The following is a 15,298-nucleotide window of genomic DNA, read 5'->3' on the forward strand; positions in this document are numbered from 1 at the left end:
CTGCAGCTTGCTTGGCCAGGGCGGGGCTGTGGGAGGGATGTGGCCAGGCAGGGCTGTGATGGAGGGTGAGGAGGAAGGGGATGTGCTGTGGGCAGCGGGGCTGGGAATGGCAATGGGGGGTGGTTGAGGTGCTGGTGAGGAGCGTCAGTTCATGCTACCTGCCCTCTGAAGTTGCCTTTGGCTGGAGAGGTGCTGAGGTGGGCACCCGCATGGCAGCAGGGGCCCCGCCGCCATCTTCCCCCCATAGAGGACAGCAGTTTGCCAGTTCCTCCTCGAGCTCCTCCTCCTGCTCAGCTTTCTCTAAACTGTGGAAAATGGGGCCAGGCTGGCCCTCCCTCCTCCTGCTGCCGGAGCCACACAGGCCCCAGAGACCACGGGCATGTGCCTGGGCAGTGCCTCGCCACCGCGGCCGGTCTGGGGGCAGCAGCTGAGGTGATGGTGCCGCAATGGCAGAACCTTCCAGAAGGCTCTGTGCGGCCGGGGGCTGTGTCCCCCCTTCTGGGCAGTGCCGGGGGAAAAGAGTGGATTTGGGGTGGGCTGTGCCTTGTTCCCCCTATTTCTGAGCTGGGTAGGAATAACCCATCACTGGGAGAGGCATCTTGTGCTCCTGTGGGCCTGCGTCCCTCCCTCCTCCTCCCTCCCCAGCCCTTTGCTCGGGTGGCCTGGAGCAGCGCAACTGCAGCTCTGTTGGCAAGAGCCGTCCCAGTGTGTTATGTTAACATGGCCTGCAGACCTTTTCTCCAGGCCTTTCCTACCCGCTACGTCATGGGCACATCAGTTTTCACCTTCCAGTACTACAGGATATGATCTAAACTGCAGGCAGGCCCAGACCTTTTGGGCAGGGGACTCTTGCAGCAGTCCCTTTATGGACAAGGTGCTCAGTGGAGCGACCCATCGGGATGTCGCTTTATGGCCACTTCATTGTGAGTACCGAGGGATCCTACAGCAGTGCTGGAGCAAGTTGTGCTCCTGGCTTCATCCATCCACCCTCCGATGTGATCCTTCCATCCCTCCCTTCCCACATGATTCCTGAGTTAGGTCAGCAAGAGCCCACTCAGTCCACTACTCTCTGGCTGTTTCTGACACTGGGAATTGCTGTTGCCAGCTGCTCCCTGTAGACATGAAATGGTGCAGAAAGAACTCACTATTAGCAGAGCTGAGCCAAGTCAGGAATAAAAACTAGAGTGAGCAGCTCTGAAGCTGAGGACAAGGGCACCAGCTGAGTCTGCATAAACTACATGGCCTCCTTCTGCTGGGGAAGAAGTGAGGAGCAGAGCTGTTTATGTACTGGGGTTGGCACCTAGGAGTTGACATGAAAGGCTTGTTCCACGCTGGACACAGGGAGTTCTGGGTTAGCTCTTGTGCCATTTTAGGAGTGGGGCTGCTATGACTTCAGCTGGGTCATCACCCAAATGAGAGCTTAGAATGGTCCCTGGGAAATTTTAACACCCAGGTGAAAGCTAAGGCTCACAACTAGGGATTAGACTTGAACTGCAAATCTATGGTTTTGGTCCATTTCCAGTAACCCCAACCAGTCCCGTAAGTCCAGAAGGATACGAAACAGCGAGGGACATAAAGCTTCATGGTGAGTCTGAAACTGAGCTCTGACTTGCTTTCTTAACCTTGTCGCTTTGCAAGGCTGCTGCTAACAGCCAGGTCGCCAGCTGGTGCCAGCTTGTTTCTTTTTCTCTTGAACTCCTGCTGCAGGCTTGTGAGCAGAAGTTTGTCTGTGCTGCCGGCACTAAAAAGCGCGTTGCTGTGCCTGGCTCACCCGCTTCTGGCAGTGGCTCAGGTGCTCCATAGCACACAGCATGGCACGTTCTGCCTTGCCACGGACTCATTAAGGTAAAGGTGCAATTGCTTTTATCATAAAAGGAGACAGATCTCTTCTCTGGTGGCACATTAGCCTTGTGAGTAGTACTAAATACTTTTACTTGTCAGTCCATCAATCCATATTGTATCTGTACATATTGAAAATGGAAGTTTACCTGCTGTTTTTCAAAACCAGCCAAACAATACAGTGCACCAAGTCTAATGCTGGGTTTTCCACGAAACAGCTCTCTTGTGCATAAGAGTAGTGTGGAGAGATCCCAAGGAGTGAAGGTGAGGAAGTGCTAATTCTTTGTGATTTCAGGTGAGGATGAACAAATAAGGATCTGTTTCCTTGCCCTGCACCTCAGGGGTGGTCTGATAGAAACCTCAAGTCTAGTATTTCTTCTTAGTCCTGGTAGAAGTCTTAATTCCTCAGGGAGGGGAGAGCTGAGTGGCACAGCACTGAGCTCTGGGCTACAGTCCCCTCCTTGGTGGCTGGATATCTTTGATATTGAGCCATCACTACACTTGCTTTTAGGGTCTGGCAGCCGTCAGCAGGCTTCAGACTCTGTTTAGTGGCAATTCGTATATGTACACTTGGTCTTTTCCTGCTGCCAGGGTTGGCTCAGGGGTTAGTGCTCGCATGCGCTGTTCTGGTGCACCACTGCGCTGTCTCTGAGCTTGCTCAGCAAGCAACATACATTGTGGCTGTAGCTAAGAGCACTGGTAACAGCTTCTCTGTTATGAATTCATACGCCACCATTCTCAAATAGCAGTGTCACTGGGTGCAAGCTAATCCTGTCAAAGGGTTACTGTCTGAGAAAGTAACAGCTCTTGCTAGTGTTTTTTACAAAAGATGAAGCTGCTGAGCAAGCTCACTTAAGTGAAGTTGAGCATGCCTAGTTTTTTGGAAGCTGTTACAGCTCCGTCTTAATTCATTCAACAAATTTCATGCTCTACCTGAGTGTAATAGCATTACTGACCATTTTCCACTAATCTTAGACTGCTGCTTATTGTATTTAGTGACACTGAAACTGAATTGAAATTCAGTGATGTCGCCATGACTGGCTATGTCAATTTTTGTCTGTGGCTGTTACTTATGTACCTCATGCCTTCTCTCTGCTGCAAAGAACAGACAAAGTCTGTATTTTTTTTTTTTTCTGGATAACTTCAGTGAGATGCCGTCACATCTATGGCCAAATTCTGTACAGTGATTTGGGAATCAACAGCTATAAAACTGCCATATCATTTCTCCCCACAATCTGTCAGAAACTTGCTGATATCCTCTGACTCTTTGCTGTGGTTTGCTTTGAATTCTTCTTACCCCATGGAGTGTCTGTCCAGCACTGCATCAGAGCTATGCAAGTGGGTATTTTCACTTTCTTTCTTTTATTTCAGGAGAAAACTTAGTTCTAAAAACCACATAAGTAAAATTCGATATTGCAGAGTTCACTCTGGAGAGGTGAAGTTGTGATTAAGTACAAAAGATGCAGTTAAGAGACAGGTGCCATAAAGTGTCTTCTATCTCTAGCTGCAGTATCTTATAGCTTGGTCTAATATACCCATTACAGTTACAATATTTACTCTCATCTCACCTCAAATATTCCCACATGCTTGGTCTGCCATTCTTCTCTAGGGTCAGAGGGAGGAGCTCTAAAGCTGTTGCTGAAATGCTAAATACTCATTCCCCTAAATACTAGGGGACTTTGCTGGTGGCCTAATCCCTGTTTGGCACCGTTCTGCTCTTCCATGCCTAAGAGACTGATTTTTTACAAGGGCGTGTCGTGATAGGACAAGGGGTAACGGTTTTAGACTGAAAGAGGGTAGATTTAGATTAGATATTAGGAAGAAATTCTTTACTATGTGGGGGTGGTGACACACTGGAACAGGTTACCCAGGGAAGTTGTGGATGCCCCCTCCCTGGCAGTGTTCAATGCCAGGTTGGATGGGGCTTTGAGCAACCTGATCTAGTGGAAGGTGTCCCTGCCCATGGCAGGGGACTTGGAACCAGATGATCTTTAAGGTCCCTTCCAACCCAAACCATTCTATGATTAGTCACCCACTGAATCTTGGCGTTGTCAAACCTTACCTCTTCTACTCTTGTCGGCAATGTAAATCTGGAGAAAATGGCGATCTTCCGCTGTTTTCTGGTGGGTCCCAAAAATACATCTATCAGGCTGCTTGTGATCAGTGATATTGTTCAAGACCCCTAGCAGCTGCCTGGGTATGCAGCAGCACTTTGCTGGACCTTTTTCCTCTATGTTTTTGTTACTGCATTTGTGGCAAACTTACACATCCCCTCCAGTGTTTTTCTGTTTGTACGTCCACACGCTTACTTGAAGGGACATCACTAAACTCATCAGTACTCGGGATAATTCTCCTAAAGACAACTGGGAGTGGTGCAATCACTTCTTCCAAGGCTGATCAGAGCTATGTTGCCATGTTTCTACTTGATGTACCATAAACGTAGCTTTTGAATAGTTTAATGGCATAAGGTGGTTGAAGTTGCACTAAAATCACGCAACAAAGACAAGGAATGAAAGACAAAGAAAGAAGGGAAGGTGTACCACGGTGTACTTTCATTTAGCCTGTGAAGCTAGATTGGGATGTTGATGACATACTCTGGCCAATCTCAGCTGTACCAGATTCTCCAGCCCAGCCCCAGTCTCGATGCCTCTAGCACTGGGTCCCAAGCTCAGAGCTGCAACCCTCTCCTTTGCTTCCCCAGCAGTGCCTTCCTTAAATCCAGAAGGCTGTTTTTAATGCACAGAACTGCAGGAATGATTGTTGAATTGGCCATGAGAGGGCATAGCTATTGCTTTCAAATGTTGGCTGTGAAAGGGACCATCCAAAGCATCTCGCTTGGTTTAAGATAGAAACCCGTCTCCAACCAGTCTCTCTTGTAAATCTGCAATTAAGCATGTTCTGAGGGACATCAAAGAATTACATTCTCAATCTGCTCTAGTTAATAATAGAGGTAGATATAGGTTGTGTTTCTCTTCCCGGTACCTTCTTCAGGGATGAGTGAGAGAGCCACCTTGTGTTTTCTATCACTGCTGGGTGAGACTGAGCTAATGTGGGGACCAAGAAGCCAACACAAGGAACACACAACAAGGGAGGACTTTGAGGACAGAGAATCCACCTCATTTCCTCTGAACACAGAGCCACTAAGTTTGGCTCCTCTTCCCAACAACAGGGGGATGCACACCACGTGCAAGTAGGCTCTCAGGACAGGCGCCGGTTATTTTCCTTTTAAGACTGGTTCAAAATTGCTCTCAGGACTGGAAGGAGGAGTTTCTCCTTCTTTTCTCCCTTTTTCCCAGGGGTCCTCTTGTTTGGGAGTATTGTGAATTGATCACATATTCAAATTCTAAATTGACTCTTATTCCTGTTTTCTACAGCCTCAGCAGCTGCCTGCTCAGCAGTTCAGCTTCTCTCCTGCCCACAGCCTAGGAGCGGGGTTTGTTGCTTCCCTGCACTCCACAGGCAGGCCAGCTTAGGAGAGAGCAGCCTGGTTGTCAAGGCAACGAGTGTATTCAACAGCAACGCTGAGCTCTGGCAGCCAAAGTCACAGGCACCCAGGTGATCACCCTTGCTGGTCCCTTTGGGCAGGCGATCAGTGAGTGCCTGGGTATCGGGGATCATAGGGCTTCTCTTCTGCAGTTTTATTCTTGCAACCTTTTAGGCAAAATGGAATCCTTAGTCTGTGTCTCTGTTTCTGTAACCTGCTGTTCTCCCTCTTTTCCCATTTTGCTCAGCAGGGGTATTTCCACACAGCTAGATGATCCCTTTGCACCTTCTTTCCTATAACTTTCTGCTTATTTGCAGGTCTGTCTAACTTCCTAGGCTAAATCTGCTGATTGCCTAGGCATAAGCTGTATCAATTAAATCACAGAAGGAAAACAAAAGAAAGTCTGTATTCACGTCCTTAGTTTATATTCTGTTTTGCAAACAGCATTTGCACTTCTGCAATATACAGAACCACGGTTTTCCTGTAAACATCTGATCCCCTCTGGCTACGACACTTGTTTATGATGGTTATACCGAGGTTTATGCCTGGAGGTTTGAGACCTCCTACAGAAGACATAATCTGAGAATTATACGGTTCTAATGTAATTACATAAAAGCAATTCTAATTGCTTTCAGCGTGAACTGAGAACGTAACGTTTCATTCTCTGACGTTGCTGAATGCGTGCTTTTAAAGAATTTCTGCAGGTTATTTCTTGCCATTTATTACCACTACTTGAACTGTCACTCAGATCTGATGATGTTCTATAACAGTATCACTCAACAGTGTACATTCTGTCCTATTAGGAATGATTTGCCAGGTTTCGGGAGCTTCTGAGTACCTGCTGTTACAATTTCAAAAGTAGAGGATTGCAGCAATTGGTGATGCTTGTAAGTTGGCTTCATGTAAGTTGGCTTCATGTACAGTTCATGTTGGTCCATCACCCAATCATCCAATTGTCATCCAGTTTTGGTTGTTCCCATTTTTTGCGGTCTGTGGTTTGGCTACCAGGGAAAATACCAGTGAAGTACCTTTACCGTTACGTAGGGAGGAAACCCCTTTGCTCACTACAGGGTGCTGCAGTACCCCTTAGGGGCACCAAGAGTAGATTGTGAGCACGTGCTGATCCAGCAGCATCAGGTTGGTTGAAGTCCTTGCACGGCGGAGTTACAAGATCTTCCATGTCTGTTCCCTTGGTACTACGTTTTATCCTTTTTGTGCTTGGAACAAGGGAACTTGCTGTCATTTAGATGTCAGCCTTTACCTTATGCAGTAAGGACTGTCTGTACATTGTACAGGTTTTGTTTGGATTGGGGTTTTTAGTTTTGGTTTTTTTTTTCTGTTTTGCATATTTCCAGCACTTCATTGGTTAGCTACGCTTTTTAAATTTAGCAAGCAAGGTCGTGAAAATGATATGCAGTGTTTTACAAATCATATATTGTCATAAAATAAACATTAGAAGGTTTCTTGCTCTGTTGGAGAAATTCTTGTGGCATGTGTCTAACCAGTCCTTGTCATGCTCTCAGAGGGTCTCAGCATCTGCCTGTTTCTGCATTGGTATGAGAAGGAAAAGCATTACCTTCCTTTCCTTGGAGTATTGAACACATTGTGGAAGAACAGCGGCAGACATGTCCACATCAGCAGAAGGACCAGTGACAGGGTCCAGGACTAGGAACAGTGTCCCCAGTGACATCTTCTTCTTGTCACTGGGGATCCTGTCAATGGATAAGGCAGGGTCATTCATCTAACCCTAATGCATATTACACAAGCAGATAAGTAACTGCAGGCCTCACTGCCTGTAAGGGGAACACAGATGCCTATAGCATGGACTGTTGAAGTTAAGTGAGATAAAGCCAGCTGTGGCTTCTAGGAAAACCTGGGCAGAGCCAATGCAGGGATAGACTTGAGGAGAGGAGTAAAGTACATGGGTTGACCAGCTGGAAAGCATCTTGGCAGAAAATGACCTGATGGTCCTGTGGACAAGAAGTTGACCAGGAGCCAGCAGTGTGCCCTTGTGGCAAAGGCGGCCAACAGCCTGCTGGGCCGTGTTCTGTAGAGCATTGCCTGCAAGGTCAAGGGAAGCAATCCTTGCTGCTACTCAGCACTGCTGAGACACACCTGGAGTGCTGGTTCTGGGCTCCCCAGTAAAAGCGAGGCATGGGCATAGTGGAGCAAGTCCAGCGAAGGGCCACGAAGATGAGAAAGGAACTGGAGCACATCTCATAGGAAGAGAGGCTGAGAGAGCTCTGATCATTTTTCTTGGAGAAGAGCAGGCTTGGGGAGTGTCTTGTCAAAGTGTGTGAATACCTGACTGGAGATGGGTGGCGTAAGGAAGATAAGCCAGACTCTCCTCTGTGGAATCCAGTGATGGGATGAGACACAATGGGCACAAACTGGAATATGGGAAATGAGGATGAGAGAAATGGTGGTGAAACACTGGAACAGGTTGCCCAGAGAGGTTGTGGAGTCTCTGTCCTTGGACAAGGTCAAAAGCCAAGAGGATATGGTCCTGAGCAACCTGCTCTAGGTGACTCTGCTTTGAGCAGGGGCGTTGGTCAAACGATCTCCAGAGGTGCCTTCCAATCCCAGCCCTTCTGTGATTCTGTGACTAGATGGGACCTGACCTGAGGCGTGGAGAGCTCTGTCGATGAAAGGGCTGGGAACAGCTTAAGGTGCTTTCCAAAGAGCTTCCCCAGTGTTTGGCATCTTCTGAGTCCGTCTGTGGTGCTGCAGTGCTTGGAAGGACTTGGGGAGGGGAGAGGGGTCTGGGAAGCTACAGAGCAGTAGGCCTGAGATTTGTGTCAGGCAACTGAGTAGGAACTGAACTAACCCCTAAACTTAGTGGCTGTATGGATAAGGGTGGTATTTTATGAACGGGTCAGCGTGTCTTCTGTAAGGGAAGGTCAGCTGCCATCAAGCACAGGGACAAGGGGGAACTCGATCCTAAATTGAGGGACACCTGAATTTGGCAAGTCATTCAATGAAGTATCTGGCATAAGGGTGCATATTCCCAAATGGATGAGCAAATTAATTGGTCGAGTGTGTGTTCAAAGGAGCATTCAGAACTGAAGTCTTGGGGTGGGAGGAGGCAGCTCTTTGAAACTCTCAGCTCAGTTCTCATGGCAGTCACCCAAGCAGTGTGAGCACTGGGAATCCTTAGCAAAGGAGTAGAAACACAGCAACTGGTTTCCTGCCACAGTAGAAAGGTTAAAGTCTAGTGACAAACATTTTCCTTTTCCTTCTTTTTTTTTTCTTTTTTCTCCACATTAATTTCTAATTAGATGGGTTCTTCACAGCACAGACTCATGACCCATCAGCTGCATGTCCCATCTTTTAGCCAATGTATTGGCTGAATGTATGGTGTCACATGCTCCCTGATTTGCATGTCATCTCCATGTGTTTAGACTCCACCTTTCCCCTTTTCTTTTCAGAAAAAGGAAGTGCCAGACCATAGAGTTATAGGTGCTCTCAGAGACACCGACCTCTTGAAAATCTTGTCCAGACAAGCAGTGACTTCTGTGGTCTCTTGAAAGCAGGGACAGGTGAGTAGTATTTGCAGTTTGTGTGAGTGGGACTTGCAGTTTCAGGGGAAGGAAGAGAGCCATATTTCCCATTTCTGTTACGTGGAAGAATGAACTCTGTCCCCTCAAGCCTGTCCCTGCTTTCTCTTCTACAGTTTACCAGGCTAAAAACGATTTACAGGATTCAACCGTCTGTGGTGTGTAGGGAGGGGGAAATAGGTATGTAAAAAGCAGAGGGGTGTTTTTTTTTTTTTTCTGCCTGTAACACTCACAGCAGAAGCTGGCATTTCTGTGCAGGAGAAGAAAATGTTCTGGGAATCCAGAGCTGATGATTTGTGTATCAGCTGCCTCTCCTCTGTCCCCAAAGCCCTAGTGCCTAGTGGAGAGCAGTTGGCTCTGTGCTGTTGGCTTTGGAATCCTCTCAGTGTGGCTGACAAGTCATTTTCTGGCTACATGGAGAGTTTAGTATGTGACCCAGTTGCAGTAACCAGGGGTGAATGACAAATGGGATTGTTCCAGCTGGGTTCTCTGTCCTGTTCCCTGTTTGTTACAGCTGTTTGATGAAAGCTTTGCTGATTTCCTGAAGCGCTCTATTCTGGAGCATGGGGATTTGCATTTGGAGATGGAGCAGAGGGAGGCAGAGAAATGCCACCCTCCTCCTCCTCGCTCATTCCCCCTCAGTAGTGTATTGACCTGAAGGCCCTGTGACAACACGGGAGAAGCCAGGAGACTGTTTCAGAAGTGACCAAAAGGCATAATTTAAACATGCTGCCCTGAGGTGAAGGAAGGAGAGTTCTGTTCTGCCGTGGCACTGTCCCAAGGCTCGTGCTCTGCTGCCTTGCCTGTCAGTGTCTTTTTCTTCTTTCCTCCCCTTCAGATCACAACGGTTGTCTTGGGAGAGCAGGCTCTGACGGGAGCGAGACTGCTCAGGATGTCCAACTGCCTGCCAAAACTGACCGCGGTGGTGCTGAGCCACAGGCTTAGGGCTCTGTTTATCCTCACCATTTCATTTGTATTCTTTGCCTCTGTCATGTTCCACTGGAGAACTGGGGAGGATGCTGAGGGCCAGCTCTACAGCTTGCCTACGCAAAGCATGCATGAACAGTTGTTGCCTTGCCTTCCCCATCCCACTGCAGTGGTCCCCCTCCTCCACCGGGGGATGTGTTTTTTGTGGAGACATCAGAGCGAACTAACCCAAGTTACCTGTTCACGTGCTCTGTGGAGTCAGCGGCCAGGACACACCCTGGGACAAGGGTCGTGGTGCTCATGAAAGGTTTTGGCAAACGGGAATGCCTCATTACCCAACCACTGGCATTCTCATTGCTGAGCTGCTTCCCCAACGTGGAAATCCAGCCCCTGGACTTGCCGGAACTTTTCTCAGGGACGCCTCTGGCAAAGTGGTACTTGCAGTCTGAGCATCAGAAGGAACCTTATTACTTACCCGTCCTGTCTGATGCCTGCAGAATTACAATCATGTGGAAATTTGGTGGCACCTACCTGGACACAGACTTCATTGTGCTTAGGAACTTGAAGAACCTCACCAATGCTCTTGGTATTGAGTCTCGGAATCTACTGAACGGGGCCTTTCTATCCTTCAAACCCAGGCATGAGTTCATGGAGCTTTGCATGCAGGACTTTGTGGATAACTACAATGGCTGGATCTGGGCGCACCAGGGCCCAGGACTCTTAACGCGTGTCTTCAAGAAGTGGTGCTCCGTCAGGAATATCCAGAACAACATGAGCTGCAAAGGTGTGAGTGCTCTTTCCCCAGAAGCCTTTTATCCTATTCACTGGAGGCACTGGAAGAAGTTATTTGAAGCAGTCAGTTCCTTGGAGCTTCACAAGCTCCTTAAGAACACCTATGCGGTGCATGTATGGAACAAACTGAGCCATGGGACAAGGCTAGAGATCACGTCCCAGGCTTTGCTGGCTCAGCTGTATTCTCAGTTCTGCCCTGCCACATATGTGAAGATGAAGAAGGACTCTGAAGGGTAGCCAAGGCCTGTGATGTGACCTGTGGGCCTTGGCTGCAGGGAAGTTCCCCATCCTGAGGGAAACGGAGTGCCTTTCACCTTCCACAGAGCTGGTTTCTAGCCCACGGAGCAGGAATTCTGTGTGACTGCTCAGTGATTTTGTACCATTTCCGATATCTGCCTCAGATCCTACGTGCTTCAAATGTACAACAGAACCTGGGTTTGGACTCTCTTGTTGTCCTTCAGTAGCCCTTGATGCTGCAGGGAAGGGTGAACTTGTTCATTGGTGCCTATCAGTTTCTCTTCTATTGCTGTTCTCTCAATAGTATCAGGCCTGAAATGCCTCTCGTGTAGTTCCAACAGCTGCAGGAACCCTTGGCTTGCTCTCTGTAACGTTTCAAAGTACGTAAATAAATGCCAGCCAGTGCTGTAGGACACGGTTTAGAGGAGCTTAGGACTAAATTCCCTGGGTGGTAAAGATTCTTATGGCTGGTGAAGTATATGGGGAGTACATGAAAATTGCTTTAAGAAATGGAAAATATTTGAAATCCTGCTCAGCTCAGTGTGAAGTTTTTCTTGTTTTTCAAAGGTACTTTATTTCAAATGATCTTGTCTCCTGTTTTACATTCCACAGCGACAGGCCAACTTTTCTGTTCCCCTTCAGGAAAACAAATAGCCAGAAGCAATTCTTTTACTAGCATGGGGAAACGGGACAAGTATTGAGAACAATACTCTCCTGCCAAGTCACTGCTTGGAAGTAGAAGGGTCTTTGTCTAAATTGCGTGTCTGCAACACCCAAGTAACATATTTAAGATAGCCCTGGTGGTAAAACAGTTGGTAGGCTGTCAGTGATTAGAGGGTGTTTCCTTGTGGTTTATTTGCCTCTTACTGTTACAGAGGTAAAATAATAAGCCACCTGTAGTAATGCAACTCACATTTAATTTACACAAACCCTTTTTCATCTTGTCTAGAATCATACATTTTATGACTAAACCATTCACTCCGGTAGGTACTTGGTTGTGAGTTCTGAGAAATGGTCCTGTCCTCTTTGTGAGGAGCATGGCTGTACACCTTTTCTTAATCTTCTGTATTTGCTTGACATGGAAGGGTTCTTCTGTAGAAGGATTTCCATGAAATGCTAGGATTAGTCTGGGAAAGACCAGGCTGCACAAAGATGCAGGATGCCCAAACCTGCAGCTTATCATGCATTTCTTCTAAGTCTCATTTCAGACTGGATACCAGTAGTACCATAGTGAAATACTGACATCTTTATATGGTAACTTGCCATGGTTCTGATACGGAAAAAAAGATTAGTCACTAATAGTATGATACGTTGATGTATAGCTGAATTTCTTTTTGTCTGCCATTGTTGTGTACTTGCCGTTTCTTCACTACATAGAAATCCCACTGCCCTTACCAGCTACACACATGGGCAGCTTTGCTCCCAAAGGGAATGCAGGTATTGCCAGCCTGGTGGGACTAACATCAGAACATGGGTGTGTCTCAGTGGTGAATGTAAACTACTCTTTTTTCTGCCAAAAAAAAAAAACCCTCTCAGAAATCAATTTGTGTTTTATTGTACAATTGACAGAATTCTGGAGGGCATCATCAGTGGGAATATTTCCTGATTAAAGATTCCCATCAGAAGCATATGAACATAACAGACATGTTTTGGCTAAGTTAATCATTTTAGCCAGGTGAGTTTCTTAATGAAGTTCACAGCACAGCTGCATCACCCAGGTCCCCTCCCTGTACTAGACACAAAGCCTTCCTGCTGGGGGCTGCTTGCATCTGCTTCTTTCTTTCCTGTGTTCAGCAGCTCACTGCCCATGCTACTCCTTCACAACAAGCTGTGCAGCTGATTGGTGGTATTAGTATGCAACAGGATAAACCTCCACTATCTTTATGTTGGATTTTCATCAACAGAAAAACACAATGGAAGGAAATGTCTTCTCAGGCTGTAAAAGAATCCCAGTATAACCTCTGTGTGAGGTTGCTGTTAGATTGCAGTGTCCAGCTGTGCAACTGGTAGCTCTTTTTTCAAGAGGGAAAAATAAAAAAGCAGCACATCTGCATGTGGTCAGCAAACCTGTGTCAGCTTGGCTGTATCGGGAACCAGGGTTATAAGGGGAGGGAGAGGTAGAAGACACAGGAAGCCATGAGAGCAATTTGGAAGGTTTTTCTGAGGAGAAGGAGGAGACCTGAGGGCCTCAGGCTGGTGCTGTTTGTAGAAAGTGCCTAAGACTAAAACACCCAAACGTGGATTTCTGTATCCTTGCCTCTGGCATGGTTGGCTGCGGTCTTTTGGGTGGCCCCCACAGCACAACAGTGTCTGGGCACGACACGAAGGACAAGGGAGGTAAGTCAGCACCAGCATGGTGGCCACAAGCAAAAAGGAAGCAGGAAAAAGGCAGAGCAGACTCACCTGTGGGCTGGCAGGCTCCTGCAGCCTGCTTGGCCAGGGCGGGGCTGTGGGAGGGATGTGGCCAGGCAGGGCTGTGATGGAGGGTGAGGAGGAAGGGGATGTGCTGTGGGCAGCGGGGCTGGGAATGGCAATGGGGGGTGGTTGAGGTGCTGGTGAGGAGTGTCAGTTCATGCTACCTGCCCTCTGAAGTTGCCTTTGGCTGGAGAGGTGCTGAGGTGGGCACCCGCATGGCAGCAGGGGCCCCGCCGCCATCTTCCCCCCATAGAGGACAGCAGTTTGCCAGTTCCTCCTCGAGCTCCTCCTCCTGCTCAGCTTTCTCTAAACTGTGGAAAATGGGGCCAGGCTGGCCCTCCCTCCTCCTGCTGCCGGAGCCACACAGGCCCCAGAGACCACGGGCATGTGCCTGGGCAGTGCCTCGCCACCGCGGCCGGTCTGGGGGCAGCAGCTGAGGTGATGGTGCCGCAATGGCAGAACCTTCCAGAAGGCTCTGTGCGGCCGGGGGCTGTGTCCCCCCTTCTGGGCAGTGCCGGGGGAACAGAGTGGATTTGGGGTGGGCTGTGCCTTGTTCCCCCTATTTCTGAGCTGGGTAGGAATAACCCATCACTGGGAGAGGCATCTTGTGCTCCTGTGGGCCTGCGTCCCTCCCTCCTCCTCCCTCCCCAGCCCTTTGCTCGGGTGGCCTGGAGCAGCGCAACTGCAGCTCTGTTGGCAAGAGCCGTCCCAGTGTGTTATGTTAACATGGCCTGCAGACCTTTTCTCCAGGCCTTTCCTACCCGCTACGTCATGGGCACATCAGTTTTCACCTTCCAGTACTACAGGATATGATCTAAACTGCAGGCAGGCCCAGACCTTTTGGGCAGGGGACTCTTGCAGCAGTCCCTTTATGGACAAGGTGCTCAGTGGAGCGACCCATCGGGATGTCGCTTTATGGCCACTTCATTGTGAGTACCGAGGGATCCTACAGCAGTGCTGGAGCAAGTTGTGCTCCTGGCTTCATCCATCCACCCTCCGATGTGATCCTTCCATCCCTCCCTTCCCACATGATTCCTGAGTTAGGTCAGCAAGAGCCCACTCAGTCCACTACTCTCTGGCTGTTTCTGACGCTGGGAATTGCTGTTGCCAGCTGCTCCCTGTAGACATGAAATGGTGCAGAAAGAACTCACTATTAGCAGAGCTGAGCCAAGTCAGGAATAAAAACTAGAGTGAGCAGCTCTGAAGCTGAGGACAAGGGCACCAGCTGAGTCTGCATAAACTACATGGCCTCCTTCTGCTGGGGAAGAAGTGAGGAGCAGAGCTGTTTATGTACTGGGGTTGGCACCTAGGAGTTGACATGAAAGGCTTGTTCCACGCTGGACACAGGGAGTTCTGGGTTAGCTCTTGTGCCATTTTAGGAGTGGGGCTGCTATGACTTCAGCTGGGTCATCACCCAAATGAGAGCTTAGAATGGTCCCTGGGAAATTTTAACACCCAGGTGAAAGCTAAGGCTCACAACTAGGGATTAGACTTGAACTGCAAATCTATGGTTTTGGTCCATTTCCAGTAACCCCAACCAGTCCCGTAAGTCCAGAAGGATACGAAACAGCGAGGGACATAAAGCTTCATGGTGAGTCTGAAACTGAGCTCTGACTTGCTTTCTTAACCTTGTCGCTTTGCAAGGCTGCTGCTAACAGCCAGGTCGCCAGCTGGTGCCAGCTTGTTTCTTTTTCTCTTGAACTCCTGCTGCAGGCTTGTGAGCAGAAGTTTGTCTGTGCTGCCGGCACTAAAAAGCGCGTTGCTGTGCCTGGCTCACCCGCTTCTGGCAGTGGCTCAGGTGCTCCATAGCACACAGCATGGCACGTTCTGCCTTGCCACGGACTCATTAAGGTAAAGGTGCAATTGCTTTTATCATAAAAGGAGACAGATCTCTTCTCTGGTGGCACATTAGCCTTGTGAGTAGTACTAAATACTTTTACTTGTCAGTCCATCAATCCATATTGTATCTGTACATATTGAAAATGGAAGTTTACCTGCTGTTTTTCAAAACCAGCCAAACAATACAGTGCACCAAGTCTAATGCTGG

The 15,298-nt window shown here is 48.4% G+C and overlaps 1 protein-coding gene and 1 pseudogene across 4 annotated transcripts in view; both read left to right on the forward strand.

Moving 5' to 3' along the window:
• Positions 1–15,298, forward strand: part of LOC137663691 (lactosylceramide 4-alpha-galactosyltransferase-like) — a 76,361-nt gene that overhangs the window by 41,429 nt on the left and 19,634 nt on the right. Inside the window, exons 1-2 of one of the 4 annotated variants that reach the window (XM_068401158.1) lie at positions 1,403–1,585; positions 14,780–14,842. The exons of 1 other annotated variant lie outside the window; for it this stretch is intronic. The gene's annotated coding sequence lies outside the window, so the exon portion shown is untranslated. Of the gene's footprint in view, positions 1–1,402; positions 1,586–8,809; positions 8,863–14,659; positions 14,843–15,298 lie in introns of those variants that run through there. 2 more of the 4 variants (XM_068401160.1, XM_068401159.1) reach the window with 2 other exon arrangements.
• On the forward strand, positions 9,700–11,342 carry LOC137663960 (lactosylceramide 4-alpha-galactosyltransferase-like; annotated as a pseudogene).

The sequence above is a fragment of the Nyctibius grandis genome, chromosome 5 (genome assembly GCF_013368605.1).
Source record: "Nyctibius grandis isolate bNycGra1 chromosome 5, bNycGra1.pri, whole genome shotgun sequence".
In the NCBI taxonomy this organism is placed as follows: domain Eukaryota; kingdom Metazoa; phylum Chordata; class Aves; order Nyctibiiformes; family Nyctibiidae; genus Nyctibius; species Nyctibius grandis.